Consider the following 10,000-nt stretch of genomic DNA (forward strand, 5'->3'; position numbering starts at 1 on the left):
ACCGGGTTTTATTTGTGTTTTTTATGAAGCAACGGTGAAGGACCACAAACAAGGCTTCGAGAGATGCTTTCCATCTCCTGTGGAGTCCTATTGCCAACTCACTAATAACAGTAGACAACGGACGATCAGACAACGGTTGGATGGATTGATGGACGGACAAACGACCAGACAGACAGACAGACAGACAGACAGACAGACAGACAGACAGACAGACAGACAGACAGACAGACAGACAGACAGACAGACAGACAGACAGACAGACAGACAGACAGACAGACAGACAGACAGACAGACAGACAGACAGACAGACAGACAGACAGACAGACAGACAGACAGACAGACAGACAGACAGACAGACAAACAGGCTGATGAGAGAGAGAGATGTTCACAACATCAATCTAGTCTGGGTAGTTTAGCCGTGTTACATTCCATATAATGATTATGTATCACAGCTGTATGACAAATCACCACTTTTGGCATTGTGGTTGCATTAATTGCTTGTGCGCAACCATCTCCATTACGCTCGTCTGGGCAGAGTTAGAAGTGCACAAATAAAAAAGAACCTCTCAATCCCTCCGTCGGCAGACAAACCGGAGACAGAGGCATTGACGAAAAAGTTAAAGTCATGCGCGGAGCGATGATGGATGAGGCCAAACCTGAAAGCCTCTAAAATGTCCGCCACTTGGATGTGTTCTGCGCACATGAAGATGGCTGCCTAGCAAAAGCACTTCAACTGTTTGCTATTCCGTGGCGGATTCTTTTGTAGGGTGTATGCGCATGAAGTTGGAGACATATATAACGTGTATTTGTTTCTAAGTTATTTGAAAAAAATGACAAAATGATAAATCTCAATCTTGAGAATAGGCCTTATACATTACATAATCCCATGTGTGCTCACATACACACACACACGCACACGCACACGCACACGCACACACACACACACACACACACACACACACACACACACACACACACACACACACACACACACACACACACACACACACACACTTAATAATTTATCATCTATTTAAAGTAAGTTCAATCCATCTATCTGATTTGTAAAACAATTTTTTTATAAGGCCTATGCCCTTAGTCACACTACTTTGAGTAGTGATCTCATCAAATTCAGTTAAAACGTTGCCTTCCAGTTAACTGGATAAAATGGATGTTAAATCACAGGAACCACTTCAGCTTAATAACCTCTGAGTTAAGGCGGTCTCAGAACGAGAAATTCGGACGATAATTAGGATCGGTTGTTGTTAAGCTAGCATGAAGTAATTAGCGTGTTCAACGCTCCTGTGGTCTGAAGCCTCAGTCCCCCGTTCATTTAATTTCTTTAGGCTTAGTAGGCTACAGCTTTAAATAAAGGAATTATTTTGTGAAAGAAAGCTAAAACTGGACACACCGCCATGCCAGACAACACGTTATAATGCTAACTGGCAGGTTATTATCATTGGCCTGCAAAGAGTCTTGAACCTAATTCATCACATTTGCTCGTTAATTCCACCCCTTTTTTTCATACTTCCAGACCATTTAAACATGGTTCCTGGCTATGTAATAGTCTTCCACCAGCATCATTTCTGTTCTAAACGCTGGAGCGATTAGAGCAGATGTAAGAAGATGAAAAAACATGCCGAAAGCGGACCCAAGCGTGACCTGAGATGCCGCTGTTGACACTTCTCTCCGAAAATTGATTAGCTTCAAGAAATAGCATGAACCCACTTTTTCCTTGCTAGCGTGCTGTGCTGTGGTAACGGCATTGCTCCGAATCTGTGCGTCATGGCAATCGGTCAACGGAATAACAATTTCTCCACAGTAATAATAATGTTGCGTGGAACTGCGGTAATTAACCTTCCAACGGTCTTCCCAATTGTTTCCACCTGCTCCTTTATGAGCTAATTTGCAATATCCAGCTATACTAATAGTGGTTGCTTACAAGGAGATGTACTATCACCAACCCCACCCATATCGCCCAACCCATTTGTTACCAAACAAATCGCTGTTCAAAGTTCTGTATACAGAGTGTGGGGGTGCAGTACACATGCATTTGGCTGAGCTAATGGATTTAATTGCTCTCAGATTTAATGCTTAGTAAACGGACATTCCTTCATGAATTTGAAACTTGGGTGGATTAGAAGCCAGTAATCCAATGAGTAACCCTTCTCAGTACGGTTGTGCAGGTCATTTCTGTTGAAAGCACACACACACACATACGTACATGCATGCGCGCACACTGATGCACTTTTGAATTCACCCACACATACACAATCACACACTTGCATGGACACATACGCACATACACACACGAAATTCTGTATGCACACACACGCACACACACACACTCACATACAGACACACACACACACACACACACTCACACACATGTGCGTGCTCCGAGTACGAACACACACGCACACACACACATACACACATAGGCACACACAAAATTCCGTATACAGACACACACACGCACACACACACACACACACACACACACACACACACACACACACACACACACACACACACACACACACACACACACACACAATGACAAACACACATATGCAGACATTCACACAACACGCAACAGATATCCGTTTAGCTTCATGTATATATGTGTGTGTGTAATCCACCGGGACCTGCCAGTGGAGGTTAAACAATACCAGAGGCAGACAAGCATGATTTAACCAACCGGTTGGATTGCTTTTAACTGCTTAAGATACAGAGGGATGAAAGAAGGAAAAGGTGACAGAGGAGCGTGCTAGCGCAGCTTAGACAGTGTAGAGCAGTAAAGGGAAATGAAAGCAAAACACAGAGAAGCTTTATTTTTCTGGCCGCTTAGAATTAGTTGTTTTTGTGAAATTGAAGGCATACTCCTCCAAAACAAATATGAGGAAAAAGGATTCCACACAAACCCAAACCATATAATCAAAGAGTGTTAAACCACATATGTTTTCAGTCTACAGATGTCACAGTTGTTCAAAGACTGGCACGGTTCTGAGACAGGGAACCAAGAAACAAAAGTGTCCTTCTCCGGTCCTCGCACAAACAAAAACACAAACACACGCACACGCACCCACCACAATTTCTCTGAAAAGCTGTGTCTTCAGGCAGGGAGCAGGGGTACGCAGGCTTTCTTCAATCTAATGTGTTTTCCATCGCCGTCCTCAGACAGGCCCGGAGCTGCGTCCGATACACAACCCCTGCTAATATGTATATTATAAAGCGGGGAAGAGGGGGCTTCCCGCCACAGCCCAAGCCCTTTGCATATTTTTCGGCTTAAGCCTGTTGTTGTACACCCCTGTAACCGACCCAAGCCCAATCACGAGAAAGACGGGGTAAAAAAACACCCCTGTGTAATAACAATCACAGACACCGTAATCAGGAGGATATGTTGCAATCACTGGTGCACAGTGCGAGCTCGGCGCTCTCCACATCAACAAGCGAGCGAGCGGTGGCACTGCGCACCCACGATTATGAAAATGAATGCTTTTATTCAGCCCGCCCTTATAAATAAACATGTCCAATTAAGTTGCATAAAACTATTTGGTAACACTTTGAAACGACTTGCCCTTTATCTGTGCATCAACAACACACAAAGTGTTGTACCTTTTCTTAACTCAATTATGCAAGAGTGTGGGTTTGTTTTGAGCCGAAACAAAGTGAAGAGTAAAGTCCAGCGGCGGAGATGAAGTTAAATCCAATGCCTTGTGGTGTTCGTGCCTTCACACTGCTTTGACACATTCGTTATGAACTGCATGAAATGCATCCTAATGCATATGATTAATATCAACTTTGTTTGATCGTGTGATGCATTTATAGCATCGTACTTCGAGAAATAACAGCAAAATCTATATTTATTGGGCATGTCAAGGAAATGGTACATTTACACTATCATTCCCAGTTAATTGAGCTGTGCATAAGAAGTGTTGAGATCATGTATTGTCTTGTTTCATATAACAAAACCTGGATATTCGTAAATTGTCCAGCTCCACGCCCTTGATTAAAATCATCTCACAAACAATATGTAAATGACGCATTTATTTATAATAGCTGTTACAAATGCAGCCACGGTTACATAAATTCAGGATGCAGGAATTCAATGGAAGCTATGTTTGTACCTGGACTGTAACTCTAAACCACGTCACTTTTTCTAACCAACAAATAACAAAGAGAGAAAGAGAGAGAGAGAGAGAGAGAGAGAGAGAGAGAGAGAGAGAGAGAGAGAGAGAGAGAGAGAGAGAAACAAAACGGCACCGAAGCCTGAACCGGTTTGTGCGTGTGTCTGACAGACGTGTATGTTTCTCAACAGTATACATCTGTCTCTCAGCGGTGGCTTTTTTTCTATTTTCGTCTCTTCCCTTTGTAACAGAGAGAAACAACGAGCAGTTTAGTCCTCCTTCCCCCCCCCCCCTCTTCTCCTCTTTGACCCATGCCATGTGGCTCCCAGGCTCCCTGACTGAAGAAGGGGGAAATCTCTTGGCCAGACGAGCAAAACGTCCTGTCAGCCTCTGAGTCCCTGGCTTGTCAGCATGGAGTTTGAGAGCTGATGATGTCGGCAGAGAGAGAGAGAGAGAGAGAGAGAGAGAGAGAGAGAGAGAGAGAGAGAGAGAGAGAGAGAGAGAGAATTAACCTTTTCTTTCATCTGACCTCGACCTCCTTGTCTGGGGTTTAGCCACAGACTTCAAAAGAGATAACCAATATGAAGCTTTTATGATACAATATTTTTTTTTGATCATTCCACAAAATGAGTATTTTCTCTTATAAATCCTGTCATACGGGAATGTGTAAGCTCTAATACCAATAGTCATTGTGTATCTCCACACAGAAGAGTTTATACCTGAGGTTTTAATGTTTACAAAATCCTGGTTTGGACTACTTTTTCAATAGATTAGACCCAAATATTCAAGATTTACTTTTCAATGACAGACGGTTTCTGCCTTACTGTTCTTTATTACAGTGATTTTTTTTCATATCTTTATTTTTCCAAAATGTAACAAATCCATGAACCAGAACATTAGTAGCATTCAAAGCCACCTAAATAATTTAATAAAACAGGACAGTCTTTTCCATCAAATGAATTAGGCTAACTATAAGAAGACATGGAAAGGATACTTTGGCAACATTTAACACAAAAAAACAACCAAACACGCCCCCACCCTCAGCAGTGCCACACCATCACCATCACAGTTCATTTCTGCGTATTATTAATAAACTTGGACAGTTGCTGGCAGTTCCTGCACTTTAAAACAATGGGGAATTCTCACTAAGTAATTTGGGAGGATGTAGACAGGAAACGGTCCCCATCCAGAATCATTCAATATACAGAGTTTAAACAAAGCTGTCCTCACATGTGGAAAGTAAAGCTGAACATTTAAGAAGAATTAATACTTTTCATATGGGGTCTTTACTTTGTCATCAGCGTGTTCAGCCATAGCTCAAGATGATTTATAAAATCACAGCACATTCAAAGTGTCACAGATATATTACGATCCTTCTCTTGGACCAGTTTGAAATGAAAGAGAGAGATTATTATTAAAGGAGAACCGTCACGCTCAGCTGTTTTCAGATATAAGAGAGTACTGCTTCATACATATAAAGAGGGTGGTCTGTAAGTTCAACTCCATTTCCGCACACAAAAATCACCCAAATCCTGGACGATTGATGTCAGTGGTGGAGTGTGTTGCTTGAACTTTAACTTCCAGGACAAAGAGTCAGAGAAGATTGAATAGGAAGAGGTCTAACCAAGACACTCTTTTTGTTAAATTGTAATTGAGAAATGTTCGACTGCCATTACAAAATCCAGACGTGCTATTTAGCCTTGCGTTCTATCGTCTATCATATCGAGTCCTGTGTGGAAAGCCGTATAAGGATAAGGGATGATTCTGCAAAAAAAGAAATCATACTGCATGAGAAACAGTGACTGAATGGAAGATTGCATGAAGAAAATACAAAAAAATTGTCAGAGGGTGGCGACAAGAAACCATTGTCAGCAACCATGCAATGTACACTCAATGCAGGTTCCAACACAGTTGTGTTCACAGGCAGCTGTGGAGGAGGGAAGAGAATGAGAGAGAGAGGGTGACGATGTGTCTATGTGTCTCTGTGATTGTTAGTACATAGAGGTATGTGTGTGTGAAAGGATGGGGGGTTGGTACATTTGGTGGCGCAGCGAGGTACATTCCTGTCAAGCATCGAGGGGGAACACGGAATCACCTGCTGTCAGTGCTTTCGGCTGCCATTCTCCAGGAAAGTTTGGATGCATTTTTAATTCCGCCGGTTACCATGGAAATCCCCCCCCAAAAAAATGTTTCACTTATTCTTCTCAGGGAAAGGCAGGTGCCATGTAGACACCCAGGGCGACATCATTGAAACCAGTTCAAATGTTTCAACGTTGCCCCTTGAAGCAAGGTCAATTTGTCTTTTTGTTCTGAGCGAAACGTGACCTTCAACGCCACAAACAAACAACACGGCGTTTGGATGTTTTAGAATTTTTCAGAGAAAAAAAAAAGCCAGCATTTTGCATATTTATTGATTCCTCTTCTGCAGAGATGTTATCCAATGAGTTGTCTAGTTTTGAACACAGACTCCAATAACTAGAAAAAGTCATTAGAGAAAAAAACAAAAAAATGAGAATGGAATTATTGTGTTTGTACCGCAGCGGAATGAGCTTGTCAGCATATGTCAGCCAAAAAATAAAAGATTTAACTGGGCCATACAGAAATAACTCTCTTCTAATAAAGCAGTGATGACAGAGGCATTTAAACCCGGTCTATGCAGACCTAACGGTTTCATTTGCCGGCGTCAACTTTATTCAACATAATCTTAAACCTTTAATTTTTTTCTCGTTACCATGACTTAAAATGGTGGGTGTCCAAAATAATAAAAAGCCATCAACCGACAACTAAATCAAAATTTCCAGAGATCATCACATCCGGCCTGGAAAGGTTGTCAAATTAAGTACCTTTTTAAAAATAACCAAGCGCTATGAAGTGGTTCGATTTGGCTCTTTTTATTTTTAATAAAAAAACGATAGCTGCAGTGCACAAAGTCACAAAGTCCAGGGTTTAATGCTTCAGGTGAGTTAATCCGGTCCAGTTTTTGTAAATGTGAGGTGTTCTTTGGGTCAGGAGAAAGAAGCAGGCACATACCCTTGGGTACTGCAGCCACTGAATCAGCCAGATAGCAACCTGTGAGATGAATGCCCAGGGTCGAAGGTCGTCGATTGTAAGTCCGAGGTGTCTGGGAGCGAAACTGCAAGGCTAGCGCATCGCAGCGGTGGCGAGAGAAAGCTCTTGCTCGCCTTTTGAAGGACAAGAGGGATGAGCGTGGATAAAAAAAAAAAAAACACAATCTTGGCTCTTCCATTTGGTGGTTATGAAGATATCTCTGCAAAAAAAAAGAATAAAAGAAAGAAGAATTTGGTGTCAAAAAAAAAGGAAAATCTTCTTGTGTCCGCCACGGAAAATAAACCCTGAACTACAACAATATTTTCTTCATTTTTTTTCTCCTCGCACAGAAAGCCGACTTGAGTGTCAGGCCTAAATTTATACTTTTTCCCGTTTCCTTTCAGTGTTATTTCTTGAATCTGCTCTCAAATTATTGTCACCGCTGTCAGTTGAGTGTTTGTTTTGGTGAAATGCCAGCAGCATTCAAAAGTGTGTCTGAGAGAAGCGGGTGGAAGGCATCACCAAGAGAGGACAAAGCACAACTCCAATAAGCCCCCAGGGTCCCTCAGGCCATATTTTAAAGAGGCTAGCGGGTGAATACAGCTGTGTACACTCTGGGTACTGATTCCTGATGTGTCTCCTACCGCGACTCTTGGCTGGAATGGGCTGATGCTATGCTAATGAGCCTGCTCTGTCATGCTTAGGCTGTCAGACCTGGTGCAACTGCATGTTAAGATAAAGAGACTACAATTTGGTAATGCCCAATCCCAGCGGTGACCCCCCCCTCCCCCCGCCCCCCCATGTGAATAGCCCACTTGAGCTTTAGCATATAAATGAGCATAACTCATGCAAAACTTTGAAAACTTGGAAGCTTGTCCTTCGCTTTGCTTCTTGGACAAACTTATACAACCACCTCCCCACCTCTCCATCACCACCACACACCCACCCACCCACACCACCACCACCAGACGTCCATCCATCCAGCCATCCATCCGTCCATCTCGTACCCATGGCGCTGTTTCGCGGCCGCCGTAGATAGCTTTTGTTCATGGCTCGCTGGCCTTACATTTTGTGTTTGGTGATTGGCAGAGTGTCCACTGGGCCAGTTCCTTGAAGACTCCCTGTACTGTCTAGAGGTCCTCTGCTATTGATTTCCTGCTGCAGCTCGCTGCGTGACCTGCCAATCAATGGTCAGAACAGTGGGATGTCACTGGCGGAGCGCTGACGACTCGTGATGCCTGGCAGACATGGAGCTGATGGTACCGGAGCAGCAAAACATATTAGGGTGAGGGTGAAGAGAGGGAGAGGGAGAGAGAGAGAGAGAGAGAGAGAGAGAGAGAGAGAGAGAGAGCGAGAGAGAGAGAAATAGAGAGAGAGAGAGAGAGAGAGAGAGAAGGAGAGGGATAGCCAGAGCGAGAGGGAGAGAAGGAGAGGAAGGAGAGAGAGAGAGAGAGAGAGAGAGAGAGAGAGAGAGAGAGAGAGAGAGAGAGAGAGAGAGAGAGAAGGAGAGGGATAGCCAGAGAGAGAGGGAGAGAAGGAGAGGAAGGGAGAGTGAGAGCGAGAGAGAGAGAGAGAGAGAGAGAGAGAGAGAGGGAGAGGGGGGAGGGGGAGAGGGAGAGAGAGGGGGGAGAGAGAGGGAGAGAGAGGGAGGGAGAATGAGAGAGAGAGAAGGAGAGGGAGAGGCAGAGAGTGAGAGGCAGGGAGTAAGTGAGAGGATGAGAGAGAGGGTTAGAGAGAGTGAGAGGGAGAGAAATAGAGAGTGAGAGGGTTTCATCCACTGAGAGGTCGGGGGATAAAAGCGGGGGACAAAGATGCTAACCATAAGTCTCAGCGGAGTTACAGAGAAAAAAAGTAAAGTTAATGTTAAATTAAAAGCACCAAATGGAGGAGCTTCACTGATCCAATCCAATCGGTTTGGAGGGAATTGTCTCGCAGCAGGTAGTGTTTTGGCCACGGTTATTTCTTTCAAAAGCCGAGCCAAACTTCAAATGACTGTACTCGGTACACATTCCTAGTGACTAACTGTAAAGAATACATCTTCAGATCAAATTCATTTGAACTGTGGAGCGTGGAGTGGAAAAGCACTGGGAGGCATCGCACTCCAAGAGGTTTGCCGTGTGATTTCAAAAGAGATCGACTCAAAGGGAGGCCAAGAATAAATAAATAAAATCTTCTCTCGATAACTGCGTTGAGTGAGAACATTGTAGAGCATGTCACGCTGACATATAAATAACATACAGTGTATTCAACCAAAGATATTACACAAAAGCAACAACTTACGCACGTAAATGCTACTGCATTAAATACATATATACTTATTTCACTTCTTACTTTTTTTATAAGATTAGCAAATGTCAAATCATTTTAAAACATTTCTTTAATCAAGATTTAATGTTAGACATCTAAAGATATACCTTCCATTTAAACAGAAAATAAAAAAACATGTATAGTTATACTACATTTACATTTAGGGCATTTAGTAGATACTTTCATCCAAAGCGACTTACAATAAGTCAGAAGAAATTTGTCATAAGAAAGAGAAACAATATATCACTGTCGGTACAGTAAAAATATATATTACTCTGTCTTTTAATGTTAAAAAATAAGGATACATTTGGTTAAATCTATTTATGCATGATCTAATCAAATTCACAAATGTATTATAGGGGATCTAAACATCAGTGAAGGGAAAAAAATACAATTCTGGATTAATACACCAGATTTTCTAAAGATCTAAGACTGAAGATCTATGATTTTAGAGGCAAATCAATAATGACTGAACATTAACTTCAATTAGGTGTTCTTATTTAATTTAATTGAAT

The sequence above is a fragment of the Gadus chalcogrammus genome, chromosome 12 (genome assembly GCF_026213295.1).
Source record: "Gadus chalcogrammus isolate NIFS_2021 chromosome 12, NIFS_Gcha_1.0, whole genome shotgun sequence".
NCBI classification, from domain to species: domain Eukaryota; kingdom Metazoa; phylum Chordata; class Actinopteri; order Gadiformes; family Gadidae; genus Gadus; species Gadus chalcogrammus.